The sequence below is a fragment of the Hesperophylax consimilis genome, chromosome 9 (genome assembly GCF_061612785.1).
Source record: "Hesperophylax consimilis isolate HC1 chromosome 9, BYU_Hcon_1.0, whole genome shotgun sequence".
In the NCBI taxonomy this organism is placed as follows: Eukaryota; Metazoa; Arthropoda; class Insecta; order Trichoptera; family Limnephilidae; genus Hesperophylax; species Hesperophylax consimilis.
In genome coordinates, this window is record NC_142844.1 from 25903325 (window position 1) to 25928373 (window position 25049).

The window sequence follows — 25049 nt, forward strand, 5'->3', positions numbered from 1 at the left end:
ACTGTTAATTGAAATGAAATTTTCGCGTACGAGATGAAAGGTTTACTCCCCATTAAGCGATCCGATATACGAGTCTAGTTTAATACCCTTTGACGTGATGATTATTATCTTCACATCTCATTCTGAAATTAGGCATGACCGAATCATACATCTCTCAAATCACTGGAGGCATCTTGCCCTAGTACTTTGGTAATTAATCAAAAATGGGTTGTGCTTTAACTAGCTTTTGCTGTAACTAGCGTCACGTACGACACACGATCCGCCATGAAAATACTGGGAATATTCAAGATAATAAAGGGTTTTCCAATAAGAGGTGTTATTTTCAATAGCCGGCTATTTCGGTAGATTTTACTTTTGAAGCTGTCATTTTTTGACATTTGACAAGTAGATACTACGTCATTGATAAAAATGGAACGATACACGCTTCAACAACGCATTGAAATTATAAAAATTCGCTTGAGTGAATCAAATGCAAATCATCTTGAGTGATGAAGCCCATTTCCACCTCGGTGGCTTCGTCGACAAGCAATATTGTCGCATCTGGGGTTCGGAAAACCCAAGAATTATTGTTGAAAAGCCTCTTTATTTTGAACGTGTGACTGTTTGGTGCGGTTTATGGTCCAGAGGAGTCATTGGAACTAATTTTTTCGAAAATGAGGCTGTAGCAAAAGTTACGGCGAATGGATCGCTATCGAGAGATGATTAATGATTTTTTATGGCCGGAATTGGATGGTATTGATCAGGACAACGTTTACTTTCAACAAGACGGGCTACGTGCCACACAAGCAACGAAACCATTGATCTTTTACGATTGAATATCAAAATAACACCTCTTATTGGAAAATCCTGTATATAATGGGGCGCTGGATTAGTGTAAATACATAAGTATAATTCTAGTTAAATTCAATATTACTCTTCGTGTGTAGGGCTGCCGCACAACTAGATTCTTGGCTAGGAATCTCATGACTGATTACACTCTTGATTGTTATATTGCCATGCTAAAGCATCCCTTTCGCCACCTGCCGTAAGGTCCACTTTCCAGTCTAGTAAAAGTCCAGCAGACGTCCCTCTCCACGTTCAGATATTTGAGCAAAAAGTGTACCACGCGTAGAGTGATTGATGCGTCTGGTTGTTGACGATGCGGTATAAATTAAATTAGAGTTGTTTACCTCGACTCGATAGCGGATAGCGGGGTGCTTTCTGTAAATATTTAATTAAAACGTTTGTATATAAAGAAGATAAGACATTGAATCTCGATTCCGATTTATTACTGGCTTATAAAAGTCGTAAAACTAGTCGTTAATTAAACGATATACAACGTAGGTACTATTAAATTGTAAACCAAAAATCTATTTCAAACGCATTTAAAAACTGACTTTAATTCACTCTTTCAATAAAACTATTAACCGCCAGCCATAAAACACTATTGATTGATCTACAAAGTAATATATTGTTATTACAAAACGATATTGTAAATAAATTCTTCTACTTGCATCAAAGTTTACCTACCGATGTAACCTAGGTGAAATTACGGTTTTCCTTTGTAAAAATATCAAAGTAAATCAATTGTCTAAATGTAATTTAATCGATGGAATATCAAAAGAACCTTTGCATATCTCCACTCTCCATTTTACTTATTTTATTATATTTCCTTTAAAATATTTCACTGTAATCGAGGTATCGATTAGATATTTAGATAATCATATATTCAGAGAAGAGGTTCACATTATTTCAATCGAAACATTGCCCTAGAAAACTAATGAATTTTTAAACTTAAGTACACCGCTTCCAGTTTAACGAGGTGTTGAAAGAATCGATAACGAGATTTCTTGCTTTTACTAATCAAATATCCACCGTTTATTCTTAATTACCTAATTTAAATAGTTTATTAAAGCAATACTCGCCTCAAAAACGCTCTGACTTGTAAACATAATATTATTATAATTACATAGATAGAATGCGGCGGTAACTATAAACGAGGTGTCGATTAATGTCCATCCTTTTACCAATATACACATGCTTCAGATACATATAATATATCGTGGAAATATAATTAGGAGAAAGTCAAGAATCGTTCAGCAAGATACAATAATAATTTCTTGCACTAATCGTTCAAGTCTTAATATGAGATCTACGACTATCATTCCAATAGCAGTTTAAATGGTCTCCGCTTACGAGCCAATTATATAAATAAGCCTTATTAAAATAGTTGCATATTTGTATTTCAAGTCACCACTGTGCGGTAGATCTCCACAAGATGCTTTCACACTTCTCTGTTCCACAGATCTTTGCTTCATACTTTTAGGATCCACACTTTTCGGTTCACATTTCAAACTTATCGGATCCACAAATTTAGGTTTCACACATTTGTGTTCCGTGTTCTCGCTTCCACTCTTTTCTGATCAAATCATACTTCACGGATCCACGCTTTTCGGTTCCACATATTTTATTTAAAAGCATTATTCTGTATTCTTCTTATTATTATGGTGATGAAATAAATGGTTAAAAAAAGCTTTAACATCTTTAACAAACTCACAAACCTACTCCATTAGTCCATTCCACGTCTCCATTTTCACGAAATAAGAAAAACCAGTAATTTAAAAAATCTATTAATTATTTCCTTCATACTTAAATACCCGTATTTAAAAAAAAATACAAATGTCGATTTCACATGCTTCCATTTTTCAAAGCCTGACGGGGTACGTGTGACATCATACGTACCTCGGTTTTGTCGGTTAACAATGAGGTCAATCCTACTCTGGTCAGTATGAAAAAAAAAACCGATTTAGGTAAGTATTTAAGAATATTTCTAAAAAACATTACTTCTTTTGAAATATTAGTAATAATTTGTGCGAATAATGCGAGAATTGTCGGCATTATAATTGCACGTCGTCAGCCATCCCGTGAGGTAGCCGTTTAAGCGCTGTCAGAATCCGCTGACCAATCACAGAGTGTTTGAGTGTCTCACGATCCCAATCGTTTTAAATTATGGTTTATTGACTCTACGTCAAATGCGCTTATGATCTATTCGAATACGCTTTAATACGTTTTAATACGAAATACGCTTTGTTGATCTATTCGAATATATATTTTTATACAATAAGTTACGATAAGTTATAAGTTATCGCAGTAAATGAGAGAGATGTAATAAACAAAAGTTGAAAAATAAAACAACAATACGTTTTAAACATATTTCATATTGTCCACATTGTTTCATAATGCAATTCTAATACTTTAAATAATCTCGCCTCCGATCAAAGACACCGGAGACTTATTATGACAAACAGGTCTATTCATAATAAAGCATTTCAATGGTGTAAGTGTAAGTAACCACGCCGCTGCTGATGGCCAATCGACAATATGGAAACTTGAACCTGCCGAGGCTAGCGGCCAATGGGCCCGGGCCTTAGCGCTCACCGTCGCACAGTGGTCCCTCTTGTATGGTGCGGCGGAAATAAACCAATTGGTTTTAATCAAGAAGTTAATTTTAGCAAAAAATATTATCTATGGACTTTACAACAAAGGTTGTTTTTAAAATGCGAAAAAAATCACGAATTAACCTCAATTGATCATAAAATTGTTTAATTTTAATACAGGGTGTATCGGCACCAACCCGACAAACTTTAACCAACTATTCCTTAGCACATTTGGAGTAAAAAATGTTATGGGCACTTTGCTGTCCGGTAGCATTTTTTTTTTCAATCAAACACAAAAAAATTAAAAATTTCCACACTCCATCACTGTCATTGGCATTGCTTTTCGTGTTCAACAGCTGTTATAAGCAAGTATGTCGAAAAGCGTCTTCGCTCTTTCGCACACACTAAATAATAATAGTTAAAAATGAGACGAATGGTGCCGTGCCATTTCGTTGTGATTGTAAAAGCGCGCCAATATAGGTACACACGTACATTATTCAACGGAATTCGAATAAAATATTGCCAGATGGGTTTTCAAACTTTGACAAAGGATAAAACAGTGGTGACATGTGATGAAAATATGAATAGTAAATTTTTTATTAAAAAAAAACGTTACCGGACAGCAAAGTGCACATAAGACTTTTTACTCCAAATATGCTTAGGAATAGCTGGTTAAAGTTTGTCGGGTACGTGCCGATACACCCTGTATATTAGATTAATTATGTAACTACAATACTTTGTATAAGGAAATCAACATGTTATGTGACCGTAAATAGGTACACTTCTAGATAAGTACGTACCATGATTAACCTGTGTTAAAAAAATGATGTAAAATAGTTAGTTTAATTTTTTATGTATTTTAATTTTACTTCAAATATTTCTATTTTTATTTCTGTTTAAGATACCTTTAAAATATGTTTTTATTATTTAAATTTGTCTTTAACTTTATTTCCTGTTAAATATACCTATAAAATATTTTTTTTATTATTGAAGTTTATCTTTATTTTCATTTCTGTTTAAGATAACTAACTAACTAACCATCACGCCGTTTCCTCGCAGGGGTAGGCAGAGACGACCGCCAAACATACCCTTCTAAACCGTCTCATACATACTCTTCTATTATTCTGACTCTTGATATGGCCCGACTTAAGTATCTGATTCACTTGGTAGTGCCATGTCTTCCTCGGGCGTCCCAGACTTATGCTACCATTCACATTTGCATTGTATATTCTCCTTAGACTATTTAAGATACCTTTAAAATATCTTTTTATCATTCAAAATTATGTAAGTCTAATGTTTGTTCAAAAAATAAATAATAAACAAATGAAAAATGCTACGTCGGTTTCAGAACTTATGTTTTAAAAAAATACAGTAAAGGAATAAATTATTAATTTTTCAATTCCCGAATGAAAAAAAAATTGAATTTTGAAATAAAAAAAGTTTATTTTGTTATAAATTTCGAGCAGAAATATTAGACAGCCTAGAATTGCGCTAGCAAGGAATGATAACATAAAAAAATGTTGAACTATGTGAGTGGATCCATAACAATATCAAGAAAACTAGGATACTTTGAAAAAATGTATTTTTTTCATCTCGGCCACACTGTGCGCCGCACGGGTGTCCGGTGCCACACAAACAAGTGCAAGCTAATACGTCCTTTACGAGCTAATACTTTCTCCTTCTCGGTATTATGCTCGGCGGTCAATCACTGCGGACAATATGCAGTTTCTTAGTGCGTCGGAAGCAATTAATTATATACAAGCATTGCTTTGATCTGGAATGTTTATCTTAGCGTTTAATCTCACGTACGCAGAACAATGCTAATAAAGCACTTTATATAATTCTTATCGCCCTTTTTTATTTGAATTTTGAATTTATTATTATTTACATAATTCAATTACGTTTTTTTTTTTAATTTTTCGTAAGGCTTAGAATCGCATGGGTGAGAGACCATCGTTCAGAAACGACACGCTGTCTGCAATATTTTATGCCACGTAAAAAAGATCGTAATATTTATTTATTCATTATTATATACATATTATATAAGTTCAAGATTTCTCATTCTTAACACTTTAAGAAATTTCATTCAATAGCGCCATTCCTCTTGACACACTATGCTGTGCTAGAAATTCTGTTCTGCCAAGTGGTATCTTGAACAAATCATGGTGACGACTACGTCTATGTTATTTGACACAAACTGGCATTGTTGCAGATAGATGAACTGAACACCGCAGGCTTGTCGAAAAAATAACATAATGCTCCGTACGTAGTAAGCGTTGAAAAATAATAAAAAAGTTAATTTGAAAGAAGATATGTAAATGCGCATGTTAACATAAAAAAAAAACTGATGAGTACCTAATATGCGTAAGCGAAGATATTTAATAAAGCATGTCATATTAAATTTTAAAATAAAGCAAAAATCTCCCGAAACTGTTTAAAGTAGCGTTTAAAGAAACGCTGAATTATTTCATACCTATAACTTGTTAAATAACAGAACCAGATGTGTTTTTAATAATTTTCGACTTTAATATTTTAAGAAAATAAAACGGGTCATCTACAGGGTTTTCCAATAAGAGGTGTTATTTTGATATTCAAAGAGCTATCGAGAGATGATTAATGATTTTTTATGGCCGGAATTGGATGGTATTGATCTGGACAACGTTTACTTTCAACAAGACGGCGCTACGTGCCACACAAGCAACGCAACCATTGATCTTTTACGGGAAAAGTTTCCAGACCGTGTTATCTCTCGAAGAGGTGATCACAATTTGCCATAGAGATCTTGTGATTTAACACCTTGCGACTTCTTCCTTTGGGGCCACGTCAAAGAGGAGGTCTACGCCAACAGCTCAGCGTCGATTCAAGACCACAAAGATGGAATTCGTGAGGCTATCGAGGACATAAGGCAGCCACTTTGACATTTGGTTATGGAAACTTTCATTAAAAGGATATGCTCCTGTAGGCGTGGTCGTGGTGGTCATTTGACTGATGTTATTTTTCACTATTAACGGCATATCTTCCTCTTTATAATGGAATGAACATTTGATCATTTTTATTAAAAAATGTCATTTTTCTTTGAATATCAAAATAACACCTCTTATTGGAAAACCCTGTACTTTTCATCAATTAGGTACTTGAACATTTGTATTATCTGATATTAAAATGATAATAGTAATCATCGCTATCGTACTAAAGTAAAGTCGCTATCCGCGTCTGTCTGTTTGTGCGATTAGTTCTTCTAAACTACGCAACGGATTTTGATCCGGTTTTCACTGTCAATTAGAATTTTTTTCCGAATGTTTTATATATAACTATAATACATGCATATTATATTTGGAGAAAGTAGAGAAAAGTCTACGTTTATCCTGGAATTTACAACATCAAAATTTTACTACAAAACATTCACAACGCCGGTTTCACATCAGCCAGTGTGTTATAAATTGGAATGCCGGGTTTTAGGAAGAACCCGTGGAGAATAACACATCTCCTCTCCACACCCCGAAAGTCGACCAACAAATTAAGTCATATCTCATTTTGCTGCAGTTACCTACCTACCTGATGATAGCGGTATTTTGTCGTTGGCGTGCTTCACCGTTTTATAGCATCAACAAATAATAAATTTGGATGATTGAAGCAAAAAACACGCCACAATAAATTACACCAAATTGCTAGTTTACACAATAAAGCAGGTGCACAGTGCACAGTACAGGTACACTGTACTCCTATTGACTGTGTTTATTCTCGTCTAGCATGTCAAATCGTAATTTAAAGATTTATAATGTTAAGAATTCCACCGAGAGGAAGCCTAAGTGATCAAGTTTAATGACCGAACTCCTTCCTCGCAAATTTCACGTTAAATATATTTTTATCAGAGTTAAAAAAAAAACAATTTGTAATATGAAATATTGCGGCCCCAGGCTACGGGCGAACATGCACCGAATATATAAAATAATCTTTTCAGCGTAGGCAAAAAATCCCCGAGTACCTAGTTCGTTATGAAAAAATTAGAGGTCTTTTTGCAGTGTGATAATTGGATAAAAATTATAGGTTTTGTTGGGAGTAATCTATCTCCGCAGCTTCATGGACCACGCGTGGCATACTTTGCCTACGGATAGCGATAATATAATTGCATTGATTTTTACGGAATTTTAATTAACGAAAGAAATTTTTCACGAAGGAGGGGTACTTAGGTACCTACTTAAATTGGTTTTACGCCCAAAAACTTTCGAGGATAATTCTATTGCACTTTTGCAGCAGAACGAATATAATATATCCTATTAAGCCTCTTCAGGTTTTTAAGATTAACACTTTTTTTCACTTGAACACTTTTTCAATTACGAATCTTTTTTAACAATTAAAAAACAACACATCGTCTTTCACTACACCATTCTTCATTACACGGAAAAACTTACTGATATAAAATATCGCCGATTTCTTAAAAATCGGGTTCAATTAATCGTATTCCTGTTAAAATCGGGACTGCAGGCCTCCAACGAATAAATTAGGAGGTCTCCTAACTGTCAGTAAAACACTAATATTTTATTAGAATGTTGGAACAGTTGTTCATAAAAATTATGATGTTTTCGCATCTCATCATTATATTTATCAGGAAAAGCACTTGATTTCAATCACGTTTTTAACAGGATTTCAATTACGTTACGAAAAGTAAAATCAAGTTATTGAAAAATAATAAAGAAATTTTAATTATCTTCTAGAGTCAATTTAAGGGTTGTATTAAACTAACCCTAAAGAGTGGAGGAAAATTTTGATGAATGGCGCACGGTAGGAATGTTTTTAATGTGAAACTATGCGAAAGTTAACACTTGGTTCGATAAGGGGTGGATACAAAGTAAACACTCCTTGATATTTTATTTTGAATTTTGCGGTACGTGTCCTCGTAAATTTACAGTGTTCTTGTTTCAGTCCAGACAATGATACCCCGCCATGAATCAAAAGTGTCACAACAACATTAAGAATTATAATAATAAAGATAAAAATATGATTATGTATGTGCACAGAGAAATTACCTGGAAGTGATAGTGATCACCGCTCTAATTGGTTTGATTTAGAGCGCACTTTTTGCCTCGGAGCTTTCAGCACCTCTGCATTGTATTTGAACGAGCCATCAATGTTGAAATGTCTTCTGGCATATAAAGATAATCCCGATTCGTCTCACTCACCTCGAGAAAGTAATTAAATGCCTGTAATCCATCACTGAAGGCGCAAGCCACTGGATGCTGTGTACTATTACTATACATTTTAGATATTCTTTATTTAAGACGCATTCTCGGTTCATTGACTTACACCGCCTCAAAAAAGTATCATTAAAAACGTGTTGGTGGCATTACTTATGGACGGAGACTGCCTACGCAAAGCCGAACAGCACTAAACATACAAGGAATTTACTTTCTTAAAGACGTTTTTTTTCTCGAATAAGATCAACGTTTGAAAAAATCCTTGACTCTGTGCAGAAACGATCTCACGATCTCTGTTCCATAGACTCCCCTATCTTAACAAGCGGATTGCGATCTTTAAAACACAGGTGTCAGGAAGGTATGCTGTTCTTGTTCTACTGGTATTACAATCGAAGATGCTGCGAGGGACTAGCGTCATTGATCCTTTCGGCATCGGTGCATACTCGGGAAACACGCCAAACGCGCACTCAACATTATGTAAACGGTTGACATTTGTCACATGAGAACGGATCGCTTCTACTCTCTTCAAGACCCATATTCACTTCTTCCTCTCCTCAAAAAGCCATCCACACAGCATCCCCAGAAATGACATAGGTCTTGAGGGAAATTATTTTCCTCATGGCCTCCTATGTGGAGCTAATATAAAAAATGACTATTACTAATAAATTCCACCCTTTCGAAGGCTTATCTAAAATAAAAATAAATCATTGTACCCTTAGAAATAGTGTGGTGAAATCGTATAAACCTCATATTCATTTGAAAGGAGTACTATATTTATTTTACCTATTAAATTCTCTTCTTTCTATCTACTTAGTAACAAGAATTATTTGATGTAGATACTAGCGCAGACCCTTGAAAAATCACAAGATATCACAGTAGCAAATAGGATTTGTAAAGTTGCAAGTATTTATAAAAAAAATAACTTCTTCAAAAACAATTGTCTATTTTAGAGACGATCAGAAATTTACTTTTCGAATGAACACCTTTAGTAAACATGAAAATTTACGAAATTTGTCAAAAAATTTAACAACCGAAAACCACTTTTCAAATTTAGAATTATTAATTAAAATTTGAAAATCAAAGCATATATCTAAGTTCTAAAGTTCATTGAACCAGTGTTACCAACAAACAACAAATCAGTGTATAAAATTCTGTTAGATGAGTGAGGTTCCTGAATAAGTTAGAAAACGCAAATGAATTATACAAATAGAATGAATATCTCACTATTTGTTAATTTAGGTCCACTGAAAACTCTATTATGAAGTAACGTTTTAAATTACACCGAAAACATTCAGTAGCTTTAATTTCTTCTTTCGATACAGCAACTTGTCATAAGAAATAATTCCTTTTCTTTTCATCTGTCTCTCAAAGTGATAAATTAATAAACACACAAATATCAATTTTCGAATTGGTCCTATTAGACTTAAAATTAATTAATAATAATGCGAAATTAATAACAGATGAGTACCTACTTAAGTAGAACAAATACAACAACTTTATATGATGTATAGTAATTTGATTAATATGTAACATGTTATAATGGCTTGCCACATTTAATTACACTTGTCAATATTACCAGTGTATTTGAATGTAGGTTTGAAGATTCAATCAATTGATTCGCTTATTAGTGTTAATTAAATAATGTTAACTCTTGGTAGTATTTTCATCGGTCTGCTACTTATTGATAAAAACCGATAAATTCATCTAAATGGCTTCGAAAGCTGGACAGAAAGCAGCTTTATGCAATAAAGCTGTTCCACGAACGAGGCTTGTACAAAGTTCTGGGTCACATATTTAACGTGGAGCAATGTTTATAGCCAATAAACGCTTTTAATTATTGAAATGATTTATATAACGAAGGCTGTACTCTGTTCCATTTAATATTCAAGACACGCTGTTAGACGAGATAGGGCAATTAAGATAATGTGAATGGGTGGATTTTTGCTACCAGTTATAAGAAGAAAAAAATCGAAGCGAGATAGGTACGAAAACCTGTCAGGTATTCTTAAAAAAACTACGACTATCCTTTATTTAATTTTCTTTGGCAATCTAGGTCTTGAATATTGCTTAGAAAGCAAGCGGTTAGATCGGTTACTCGTGTTGTTTGCATAAACAGAATAATACCTTTCCCTCTGAAAAACTGGATAATAAAGTTTAATGCCTTTAAAATCTTTTTTCTAACGCCTTCTTTCTTGGCCTTCAGAATGTATCTCCTGCGGATAGGTGTGCAACTTTTATTCATCGAGTGAATGTATCTCCTGCGGATAGGTGTGCAACTTTTATTCATCGAGTGAATGTATCTCCTGCGGATAGGTGTGCAACTCTTATTCATCGAGTGAATGTATCTCCTGCGGATAGGTGTGCAACTCTTATTCATCGAGTGAATGTATCTCCTGCGGATAGGTGTGCAACTCTTATTCATCGAGTGAATGTATCTCCTGCGGATAGGTGTGCAACTCTTATTCATCGAGTGAATGTATCTCCTGCGGATAGGTATTCAACTCTTATTCATTGAATAAATGTATCTCCTGCGGATAGGTGTGCAACTCTTATTCATCGAGTGAATATACCTCCTACGGATAGGCGCGCAACTCTTATTCATCGAGCGAATGTATCTCCTGCGGATAGGTGTGCAGCTCTTACTCATCCAGTTAATTTCACCAACAGTGTTTTTTTTAAATGACTTGCATGCCAACATTCGCATTCGTATCAGAATCAAGAGGTTTCGAATCCTTGGGATTGCAACTTAACAACTATATCTAATACAAGTAACTATTGCCATCTTTCTTAAGATGGTACTATTATTTTATTATGATATCTTATCCCTTTGTGTATCATTAGCACATAATCATTTTGATTACCCATTCCCTAATGCTCAAAATGAGCGATGTTTACATAAATGATATCTAAACTATGAGGTTAAGTTCATGGCTGAAGCTGATCTTGAGTCGCAATTACCTGCAGAAAGTTAACTAGATGTTGAGGTACTGTTAAATAAATTATAAGACCTTCAATACAGCCGTCTACTTTGCAAAACTTGTAGCAAATTATCGCATTCCATGTTGTGTCAAGAAATTTATGGCTCAATTTACGATTAGGGAAAACAAGCCCAGTTAAAATCTTACATCGGTTCATAGATACCCAAAGAATGTCTATGCATTGGTTGAATATTATTCTAACAAAAACACGTTTATTTATAATTATAACTGGGAATTGGATTGTTATAGGATTTTTCAAGAAAGCGGTTAAAAATGAAATATAAGTAAATTCGGAACAACGCCAGGAAGAAAATCACATTCATTAAAATGAATCACGCGGAAAGATACATTTTCTTGGCCTGCCAGGGCAAACTCGACCGTAGATTAGTTCAATACGCTGATGAAGTGCGTTGTATATTTTTGTGCACGACTTCTTCACTTGCGTCGTTAAGATTCCAACTTTGTTTTATGGTGTTGTGTCTTCTTAAATCGGTCGGGCCATGCCAAGAGACGGAATAAAAGAAAAGTGGTTTTGAGACGATATATATGAATGTTGATAAAGCAAACAGTACGAGCCAACGAGTTGCATAACGTTTTAACATTTATCTGCAGTAAATTGGCGTGATGATTATTGAATTTATTTTAACAGTGCTATTAATTATAATTTTAAATAATATACCATATATAAGTTTCTCTTACCAAAGCTTTATTTAGCCTCCCAAAAGTTAGGTTAAGTACTGTTTTTTTTATGTATTACGTCACATGACAAAGTTTTTTTTTACTACTCAACATTATTCTAGCAAAGTAAAAGTTATAAATAATTGAAAAGCATTGAAATTCTGTCTTGAAAGAATAAAAAAAGGTCATGTTTAATCGATGATAACACTAATTCATTAACTCCGTATCGATTAATCACGGGCGAGAAATATTTCCAATGATCGAAACGTGATGTGTTTTTTCGACTTCCTATAAATAAGTGTATCTTGGGCGGTTATTTACGAGTTGGAGTATGTGTTAATCGCGCAACGCTTCGATTTCGGTATTGTCATAATGAAAAATGCGGGATTATTATCTGTAATGTGGAAACGTGCTCAGCCAATTTAAGTAGAGCACCGTATCACGAGCGTGGACTGTAGTATATATATATATATATATATATATATATATAGTCTGCAGCTGCGGCCAGTAAACGTAAGAAAAAACAACCGTATCTGGTACAAATTTGTTCCTAGAAGGGTCAGAGAGGTCGGCGCAATTTGTCTGAAGGCAGGTTGCACTTACGAGATGATGCCGCGCGGGGGGCGAGGTTTTGCAACCTGCGCAAGGTCGTACGGAGTGATCTCTCTCTATCTTATGATTGCCTGGTGTTTGATGTTTACTTATCAAAGAGAAAACAAAATGATTATTTTTTCAACAAGATGTTTCTTTTAAATGGTGTAAAAAGATAATGTTATTATTTATGTTTATTTCAATGTGTGTTTTTGTCTAAAAATTAACAATACAGCCAGTAATTTCGAATTAATCCTGTAAAGAGTACAAGGATCAAAACAAATATGATATCGTTAGTCAACTTGAATGTTTGAAAGGAGCTGCCGGTAGACGTTCTGGAAAGACGTGATATGGTCAAACAAATTTTTATTCATTTGTTAGATACTAAAACATACGTATTTGTGTATCCAACTGGGAAGGTTTCCCGTTTCAGGACAATCAAATTGATAGGTTTAATTCATATGAAGTAGGTAATGTAACACAAATAAATAACATTAGCATACTTAAAAGCTGGATTCTGGTCATGTCAAGGCACAATCAAAGTAGATATGAGTCGAAATCAAAGTAGATATGAATTGGTCATTAGGAAATCTTTTAACGTGGATAAAAAAGAGTGTGCTAGAACAGAGTTTTCTGGCTTTCAATTCTCTCTACCTACTCTTTTTTGGTGTGTTACTCCCAAATATACCATGAAAAGGAATGTGAAATACACCTGGAGAAGCCTTTTTTAAATATGAAGAGTCCCAAGTGCTCTGTATTCCTTATAGGGGTTTCTCGTGATGCTGAAGGTAATGGGGAGAGGAAGTAGATGAGGAAGAAGAATGCGGGGAAATACCTGGATATTCAGATTTGGTTAACATGGCTTAACCCATTTCAAGCAGTGTTTCAATTCCTTCGATCCGTCTTTCAGCAATGGATAGAGAATGGCTGTAAAAAGAAAATGATCAGCCTAAAGAAATTCGATAATCGTTTAAACAGTGGATATATTTTGATCATTTTAAAAGTCGAAATTCGTTAATAATTAGTAGTTATAATTTATAACCAATATTATATCATGTTACAATTTCTTATGTTCCCACTGCTGAGAAATGTTAAAACCTATTTGTTTTAGGCTGGAATATATCGGTGGTTAAATAAATCATCTGTGCTTCTTTCCGGTTACAAAATTTTAATGGTTTTTTTTTGTGATGAATTTGACCACCTAATAATTAAAATATTTTACTATCAAAGTGTCGATTCATAACCTCTTAAGTAGTGACTAGACAGATTATTTAACACAGTAGGTATTAATAGTATTTTTATAGAAACATTATTCATTTACAGGGCATGTTGTTAACACCAGAAGATAAATAGAATGTTCTGTATCCCACAGTAGTTTTAAGAAGTGAAAAAGCACGCAATTTGTTCTCTTCTAAAAGTCGTGTTTGATTTTACACTTTTACAAATGATTAACAAACATGATGATAATGTTAGGAATTTTAGATGAACAGCTTTAGTAACTAGCTCAGCATATTGCTGCAATGGTGAAAGAGCGATAAAAGATTTTTTTTTTTTTTTTTTTATTTTTTTTTAAAAGAAAGACAAACATTCCCGGGTTACGAATAACCCAACAATGTTTGAAAATCTCCTACTACCACCACAGAAAGCCGAAAATGTTGCTTGTGTTGTGATGGAGGACTTAGCCAGCCGAGGAATCGAACACGCGACGCTCGGGTGAGACCCAAGCGCTATGCCCACTCAACCACTGACCGATGTATTACTTTCGTTATTTCGATACTATTAAAAAAATATTTTAATCCTCTGGATACGGGAGATGTCCAAATATCCTCCATAAACAACTGCTTACACACATTTTTGTGTTTTTTTTTAATTCTTTTTTCATGTATTATTATTTTTCTTATTCTAATTGTATATATTGTTTCAAAATATGGAATGGGTTGCATTGCAATACCCCTGCATACATTCGGGAATAAATTTTTATTATTTTTATATGTCATGACTTTAACAGAATTTTTGTATTTTGCATTATTTTGTACCTACAGTTACCTAATTTAGCGATGTTTCCTGTGTGTCAGTGTGTTGTGTAGAAAAGGATTTAATAAATATACCAATGCATAAATATTATTGCTATATTTAACACTAGGTGGTGGAATTCCTTTATATTGATATATTGAAACAATTTTAAACTTTTTTACTTCGTTTTCAGCCTAACATACCATAATTTGTAACAATCCGTACCGGTCAGAAGACCGTATCGTATCCGTACCGGTAAAATACAGATCAAAATTGTTTCTATCAATGTTAGTATATCAATAATTTAGCAAGTAATATAAATTAGTGATCCAAGTAAAGGAAACAACTCTCGAACAGCGAGCACTAGCTTTATTTGAACTTTTGTCTATTTGGAATTTGTAGTTCAAAACAACAAAGTATTTGACTCTTCGCAATGCCATTTTCACCATGAGCTTTGAAATGTCGGTTAAACAGTGAAAAAAACTACATTTTGCTCGATAAATTTTATTAATTATTCATAAGTGTTGATATCTTGGTCATAAGCCGGGTTGTTAAAGCTCATGTATTCATTATTTCAAAGATTCGCTGTAACATCAGCTATATAATCTGAAAGATGATGCCGTTCTCCGTGATATTAATCATATTATTAGCTCCAGATAAAGAGGAAATGGATAATTACAGTTATTTTTCATAGATTCGAGAAGAGCCAGCACCATTTAATGTCCCAGAAGTGTGAGATGCAAAAACGTCTTCACGAAACGTGGCATCTAATTCATCACGAAATAAAATTACCATAATTTAGACTTCTGCACATGAAATAACACGAAATACATTTCGGGAGATTGCTTGTGAAGGAATAATTTCGTGATAAAGAATGACGAACCTCTACATAAAATCAAAACCAGCAGATAAATAATTCTCTTAGATAATTTATTTTATCTTTTCCGGAAAACTTTAAATTAATTTCGAACCGTTTTAATAACGATAGAGAATCACTTATGACCACCTCGTAAATTGCCTACGATTAAATTGGTAGATAGTTTGCGGTATATTTTATAATTTTATTACGTGCGAAAAGTTTGTATGACCAACACTTTCTACGTGTAAGCGAATGCATACATCGTTTTCTTGATGTCGTTCACAGTTTTTTCAGTTATATTTTATACATGCTTTTTTTCACCTGAAATCAACTAACTATATGGTTGTAGGAAAGATATCGTTAATTACTTAATTTCTCACTAGGTCGCGTAAGACACAGAAAACAAAGATTAGGATTGCAACTGGGGATCGAACACAGGATTTATGTTTTACCGGGACAACACTCCGACCACTGAACTATTGAGACCTGATTGTTTACAACATATTATTACCCATCCTCAATTAATTACACTATTTGAGAATAGTATTAGCATATCTTAAATTGGAATTTTATGAGATTTATGAAAATGACTTGATATTGATATCTCGGTAAAAAGAGAGTTACCTTTTTTTAAATATTCTGTATTCTGTTTCATCTTCTTCTTGGACGTCTAAAGCCATTTAAAGCAACATTTTCACCTAGGCGTTAATGAGAGTATTTTTCACGATGTACTCTTTAATGAAATGAGAGAAGAAAATATTAAACGAGTTAGTAAGTTTTATTTTATTTATAACATTTGAATACCAAGTGTTGGTTGCTTTCTACCAAAACAAACCATCAGAAGTGTTTAAAAGTTATTTATTATTATTTGGTTGGTAAATACCACCTCTGGTGTGTTTTATTTCGCCATCAGCCTCACAAAGAACAAAAGTAATAGATCTGCGCCTAAAATGGGTCGGCGTAATATATTGCGAACGTTCTAGATATCTCTTATTATTTCGCTACAACCACCTATTAATCTGAGAGATTATTATTTTTAACTGTTTATTCTATTTGGAATGAGTTAGAAACATTATTCAGACTGTTTTATGTGGTGTAATTATGTGGAAGAGTCAGTGACGTAAAATCACAGAGGTTATAATATTATTTATAATCAGTAGACATCGGATTATATGCACTAACAAAGTACCGAAATATGCATGCAAATATGCACTAAAAAGGGCCAAAACATGCACTAAAAACTCTTGATTTTCCCAAAATATGCACAATGCAAAATCAAAAAACCATTTATTTTTTGATATATTTTAATTAAAGACCGTACAAAAACAGCGAAATATTCTTAAAATTATGCATAGTTTTTGTGACAATATACAACTAAGTATTTTTCCAAATTTTCGAGCTCAAATTTGTGACGTTTGTCACCCAGTATTAATTTGTACGCCGAAAACGACCTCTCTACGTCAACTGACGTCATTGGAAAAAATTTAAAATTTAGCGCCATTTCTGGAGATATCTGTTTAGGCAGGGTACGACTTGATGTAGGCATTAATGTTCTTCATATCTTCAAGACTCGGGTTTTTAAGCAAAATATAGTCTAACTTTTTACGAATCTTTTCTGATATTGAATTAGGAAGGGCGTTGGCGAGTTCGATCATTGTTTCCAGTATTTCTATTGCTTTAATTAGAGGAAGGTTTTTTGTTTCCAATTTTTTTATGGTATCTGGTAACTTGTGGAAATGTGTTGAGATGAGGGCGATATTCTGTTTAATGGATGCGTCTTCAAATGCTAGCTTGTTTGAATGAATTGCAATGGCCTCAGAACTGTCAAATTGCCCAACTACTTGTTTTACGGCCTCAAAATTTTCAGCATAGAATAATACTACCTTTAGCCAAGTACCCCATCGAGTAATTATGGGTTCTGGCGGCAATGCTAGATTTGGCAATTGCTCTTTATAAGACTGCACACGCGACGGAGAGGAAATCAATTTATTAACATTCCCATACTCTTGCCGTATCTCTTCTGCAAAGCGATGAAACCCGTGAGCTAAGCAGGTAATGTGTAGTAAATTTGGATAAAAAGGCTTGGCCAGCTTTCACCATGTATGGCGCAAAATCAGAAACAAACATGCAGATTTTTTCATCAGATGATAACTCCCGCTATTAAACGAAACATGCACGATTTGGGAAAAAAGGCTGAAATATGCATTAACGTCGTAATTAAAGAGTTATATGCATTTGCATATGCAAATATGCAAATGCATATAATCCGATGTCTAATAATCAGATTATGATGGTGGTCGATAGTTGGTTGGCATAGACGTTAGCCACTCGCCTAGCAGTTGGACTGATCGATATCAGATATCAGATACTCGCAGCGGGTACTTAATCCGTTTTTAACATGGGTGCTTAAGGCGAAGCTTAATGCTAAATCACTATCTTTATAACGAATTGGTGTACATTATGAATACCAAAAAATATTCTTTAGATAAATTGAAGGTTTTCCTGTCTTTTCGCTTGAGTAGAATACAAACAAAACAAATAAATTACTCGATAAAAAATATAAATGTAAAATACTAAAATATATGCTTTTCAATAGAAATGTATGAATGCGTAAAGGAAACCAATTTTTAAAAAAATACAGTATTATAGCTAAGATTATCTGTGACAGTTTCATTTGATTAACAAAACCAGTTTTGTGCTTGAAATTAAACGTTTTGTGACTCCGTTTGTCAAGCTATTTTAATGCATATATATGCACAATATAAGTTATACAAAGAATATACACATTTTTGGCTTGTAGCTTCCTCTTAAAAGAAATCTGCACAGCATTTTACGAAAAAATATCGTCGTTTTTATAATCAAAATTAAATGATTTTCTTGTGAATCTTTATTACTTTGTAAGGGTAAATTTTAAACTATTGCAATCAGCTAATAATATTTTGTGGATGTTCATTGAAAATATAAATGAAATTCCGTTTTGTAAAATACCCCTCTATTAGGAATATTTTTTCAAAGAGTTTCGGAACCCCTGATTTCTTCATCAGGATTAAACTCGCGCATACCCAATTTTGTTTTAGTTAAGTTAAGTTAATTTTTAGTTCCCAAAAGGGTTCAATGATAACTCAACACAGTGTCAATTCAACACACTTTTAAAAAGTGATATAAAGTCATAATAAACGATGATTTTTTTTAACCTAACTTAACCTACTTAATCCAGTTAATAAAATTTTAGTTTCGTCACTTTCCATGACTTTATATAACTTTTTAAAGATGTGATGAATTATCATTGTGATGATTTATCCGGTCACCCCCAAAAAGATATGTTATTTTTAAAGATAATATCTGTACATTTATTATACCGAAACAATGATTGTACGAAATTCCTTCGATTGAAAAAATCGCGAAGTAGGCTCCATAAACTCGTTTTGTTCTGTTATTTAATATGTTATAGAATGAAAAAATTCACAGTGTATCTTTAAATGCAACTAAATCATTTTTGATCTTTTCCAAACGAGTTGTGTTTTATTAAAAATTTTCACATACCCACATTCGTTACATATCTCCCTTTCAAAGCATCTTTGAACGCTTACTAAGGGGCCTTAAATATACCCATTTAACCCTGTTAAAGAAACGCGGTGGTTCAGAAACTGCTCGGAAAAATATTCTAAATAAAGTGGTGTTTCATTAAATGCATTTTAAAATATGCCTTGGATATTGAATGATTTTTTGCGGGAGATCCTTCAATTTGAGTTCCGCCACTGATTTTGTAAGAATTTTCGATGGTGCAGGTGGCGTCGGTTCTACGGCGGCGCTACCGACGGAACGGACAGTTTTATAGGATTAACGTGACCGGTTCTGGGTTCTTTCGGGCCAGATGCGGCACGGAACCGTCCTGAATACATGGACGGAATTTTGGCCATCTCGTGTTTGCTTAATCTCACTAGTTAATATATTTGAGTTCGAGATACATAAAATCTGACCACGAATCTAACTTTGACATTGATTTACATCGTAAGTAGACAGATGAATTCACTCGGAGGCTTAAATCTGAAATGGGTGTATAATTCATTCTTTATTTATGGGCTCAGCAATTAATGTTGCAGATCAAACATAAACGTCCATACGTTTTATCTTTATCGGCCCCTTCAAATAACAGTGAAAAATACAAATAAATTTAATTTATGATTTTTTTTTGTTTATGGGAACTATGAAAGTTGAAAACAAATAACTGAATAGATCTAATATTATGTATTGTGTTTCATCTCATAATCGATCTTTTAAAATATATTTTTAACATTAATTCTAAACAGATGTTATTATGGCATATGTTAGTTTTGGGGATGCTGCGTGGAGGGTCGCTTTAAGTAATGGAAGGAGTATAAGTTCTTCGAAGGAAAAATGTTAAAAATGAGGGGTAGGTAGGAATCTGCTAAGTTGGCAAACGTAACGAACCACTTGGGAGAAGTTAACCTACTGTAAAATTACATTAATGTCTAAAAATGTGCGACGGCAAAACAAACTTACAACCATTTTTATTTCATGTATTTGTTTTATTGTGATATGTGTCGCAGTAAATCTATTAATGCGCGATGGTCACACTTCAGTTATAAATCAAAGTAATATTGTTAAATAAACAGTTGTCATAATAACATATCACATTGTATGAATCCAATTGCTACCAGGAGATCATAAGATACCCGCAGGTCAATTTTTATCTATTAGTGTTACTAAATACGTATTTATATTCTAATGTGCTTATTAGTGTTATCATATCTACATTATATCATATGTCTGAGTAACCATTTTGTGCTTTACCGTAAATGCAGTCATTTTCCGCATTGTTAACAAAGCGTGACCCAAGGGGCGTTTCAACCAATCGGTACCAGGAGATCATAATATAAACACGATGGATCGGTGTTAGTAAAATGCACTCACCGAAGATAATGAACACAATACATGTGTTACAATGATACATAATTTTATTAATATGATGTGTAATTTGGTGTGCTGTAATGAAGATAGTTTTCCGCATTGTTACCAACGCGTGGCCTATGAGGCGTTTCAACCAATCGTCTACCAGGAGATCATAATAGACACACAGGTCATACAATATGTAGTCATTCTATTGGCATTACTAAATACACGAATCATTGTTAAGGCGATGCACTACGCCGTGTGATATTTTAAATTGAGCCACTATCAATAACAACCCTTACGTAGATGGCGATAAGGTTTAAATTCCCGATTAACACCATCCGCCTGTTTTGATTTATACAAGAAAAAAACAAGGCCAAAAAGTGCCTTTTATTTTATTTTGTGGATGTTCAGGCATAAATATTTAATTTTTTCCCGATCATTTTATAAATAACTTAATTTGCCACATTATACAATGAAATCATAACCGAAAATGGGTTCGTAAGTAGGAGATTTTTAACTTTATTTAAAAAGACTTATCTAAAAAATACTCGATTATTTCAAAGGCCATGATGTATTCTACTCGCAGTATTTAATTAAAGCATCTGAAACATTTATTGGCGACCAATTTTCAAAGCAAAAACACATGATTTTGCATTACTACGTATGGCATTGCTTTAACTGAAACATGTACAGAAATTATACTACAATGAATGAGCAGCGTAAACGTGCAAATACTGCACAATAATAATATTGATTTCCTCACTGAGTATTTAATTTATATATTATTAAAATTCAGCAGTATGAATAGTATGAAGTAATTATAAATTTAATGCGTAGTGTTTTTTCAGATAATTAAAAATATATATTGCATTGTATTTTTAGTGAGGTGAGGTGGTTTGTCCAAAGATATGTTTAGTCCCATAGTATAGGAAGATTCTTTGACCAAATTTTGTATTTGTTTTTTTGTAACTTGTTAGATATGTTTTTGACTCTGAGATCTAGCGTTTCTATTGCAGCATATAAACGGAGAAATTTAACGTGAGCTGAGCCACGAATTATGAGAAAGGAACGGCTTTTCACGCCGTTTGAGGTTTTTTCGTTGCATTCCCATAATTCGTGGCTCTTTTCTCCTGTTTATATGTCACGCTTGTCATTTGCACTGTCCCATCCAAAATACCGTACACTGAAAAAAATGAGTTAGCTAAAGTGTTAAGCTAATTGAAGTTGTATACCATCGCCAAAACTTCAGCTAGTAGTACCTAAACTATTTTATGTGCAGATACCGTCGTCGTTTAGTAAAATGTGCTTGAGCTATTACAACTAAACTAATATTAAACATAGAAAGCTATCCCAACCGATTAGTTTAGCTAGAATGTCTGAATCGTTAAGCTGTCATAAATAAACTGCTGTTTAGCAAACAGTAGCTAAAAGTTCGGCAGTCACCACAGCAACTAAACTGTTAAGTAGATAATTACTGAAAATTTAGTAAATAGTACCTAAACATTTCTTTCAGTGTAGATTGGCAAAGATCCATGTAGATCTCGATTAAGTCTTTTTTTATAATAACTTTGCAGAATAAAGAGGCGTTAATGGGCATACATATTAACAACACGCGTTACCATTACTTATCAATTATGTAATCTTGTAAATATCTGTGTAATCAGTATGTGTTATACCGTAACTGCAGGCAGTTTTTCCGCATCTGGTTCCGCATTGTCAACCAAGCGTGACTTATGGGGCGTTACAGCCAATGGCTAACCAGGAGTCCATAAAGCACACAAAGGTATTGCGTTAAATTGCCGCTAAATATCAGAGGTGTTAGACTGGAAAAACGGAGGGGCGCGCGCTTGCGTTACGCATTGTTTACCACTAAATGTTAAAACTAATGTAAATTATTATTAATTATTTATGTCAGCTATTAAGTTCTTTTTATTTTCTTCGTCACACTTAACAAGTCAAATCACAATATCTAGAATCTAGACTGACAGCTACCTTGTTAGAGTTCTCCGATTCAAACCCTGCTGTCTCAAATACTTACATAATGATTTTTTTGTATTTTCTGAGAATCTTTAAATTTTAAATAAAAAATGTGATAAATTTGATGTATTCATGTATCTATGAGTATTATCCCGCTTCGATGACATACTTTTTGGTGCACACATCATATTATTCTGCGAATTTCCAAACTTCTAGCGTTTTCGAATACCATAGAATAAAAAAAAAACTAGAAGTGTTTTCCATACAAATTTGAATAAAAACAAATATCCAATTTAACACAATAGTCCAGCGCTCAGTTTCAATTACACTTGCATGACATCGTACCTGATATCTCACTAGAATGTGTGAAATAAGGTTTTTTGTTTTTTAAGGCAAACATTTGTGAATTTCTTTGGTTCTTCTTTATTCTAAGTCGAATACTGTGTAAACTACTTCTCACTTCAACAGTAAAATACAAATATTTACATAAAATTTCTAATAAATGTTCACACATCATTTATAAATAATACTTAATTGGCATTGTACTAGTGCCAACTGAACTGATCGTATTGTAATTTTCTTATGCTCATGCCAAAATATTAATCTGTAACCTTAATTCAGCAAAAATTCCGGGACTAACTACCATATGTACTCCTTATTGCTCAGAATAATAATGGAGGTAAATAATTATGCGGCGTCAGTGGACATACTCAATTGAACTGTATAATGTTTACTGTTACTATTTAAAAGCCCCCGAAAGGGTAGTTAATAATAAAAATAATTAATTAATTAATCTACATAATAGTAAATCAATTTTTAAGGTATACAAGTATAAACCCTTTTTCCTCTCTTTTCTACTTTTGTCGACGCACTGTACGTTTTGCCACTCTGCTTCTTGTTTGGCTATTCCCGGCGTGCACCTGCTATCGCTACCAACTACCAACATGCCTCTCGCAGCTTCCTCTCGAGAGATGCCGTGACGCTAATTGCACCAGCGCCGCCCTCAGGCCACAAGCTTCAACTGTGGCCTCAGCAAGCCACTAAGCCACCAAGCCACCAAGCAACAGCCCAGCCCGCTGGCCCAAGCCGCATAACTCCATTACTTCCTTGCCAAAAGGCGATTTGTGCCGCTGCTGCCGCTGTTACAATTTTACAACAAATATGAGCATGATCCGTTTTATAAATCACCTTGGTCATTAGGCGGAGAGATTACATAATTGCCGTTGAACTGTCTTGAACTCTCTTCAGGCTTGATGGAAGGTCTTTATTATGAATGGAGATTTGATCGAGGAAAGTAAGTGCTAGATCAATATAGCCCTTAATGAAGATGAATTGATGACATATAATCAAGGTGGTAAAATTAAAACACTCATATTTTTTCTTTTAGCAAACTTATTGTTTGAGGTATTTATGCTTTTATATAGATTATTGATAGATAGAAAGAAACATTGTTTGTCTTCATAAGTAACTACATTAAGGCGATGCACTACGTCGTGTAATATTTTAAATTGAGCCGTTATCAATAACAACCCTTACGCAAATGGCGATAAGGTTTAAATTCCCGCTTAACACCATCCGCCTGTTTTGATTTATGCAAGAAAAAAACATGGCCAAAAAGTGCCTTTTATTTTATTTTGTGGATGTTCAGGCATAAATATTTAATTTTGTTTCGATCATTTTATAAATAACTTAATTTGCCACATTATACAATAAAATCATAACCGAAAATGGGTTCGTAAGTGGGAAATTTCGAACTTTAAAGCAGTTTTCATAGACCTTTACACTATTTTTTTCTGGGCTTATAAAAAGACTTATCTAAAATATACTCGATTATTTCAAAGGCCAAGATGTATTCTAATCGCAGTATTTAATTAAACCATCTGAAACATTTTTAGGCGACCAAATTTTCAAACCAAAAACACATGATTTTGCATTACTATGTATGGCATCGCCTTAATTAAAAAAAAAAAAAAAAACAAATCAATTATTCGAAATTTTTAGTTACTTTTTTTAATTCGAAGTTTTTAGTTACCTACTTAATACAATATTGCAACTAAATTGGGGTTGGTACTTGTCTAGTATTTTTATGAAAATTATTCTGGTTCTAACGAAATCTTTGGTATATGGTTTTTATTTTTTTTTTTTTTTATTTTTTTTTATTTTTTTTTTTATTATTTTAATATAGATCATAGTTACATTAAATCATACATATTTTGCAATATATCATATTTAGGTACATAGTTGGTCATGTATACCTTATCAGAAAAGAGAAAAAATAGGGAAAATGTTTTAGTAATAAAAAACCAGAGATATATAAACTAGATCTGTATAAATGACTTAATAGGTGCTACATTAGACGGATAATTAACAAAGCATTTTTGAATCTACCTACTACGAACACACAACAATAATATATTGACGTATA

General features: G+C 33.5%; 1 protein-coding gene across 1 annotated transcript in view; it reads left to right on the plus strand.

Annotated features, from left to right (window-relative positions):
- LOC149421134 (uncharacterized) overlaps window positions 1-25049 on the plus strand; it is a 214478-nt gene that overhangs the window by 44484 nt on the left and 144945 nt on the right. The window lies entirely within an intron of this gene.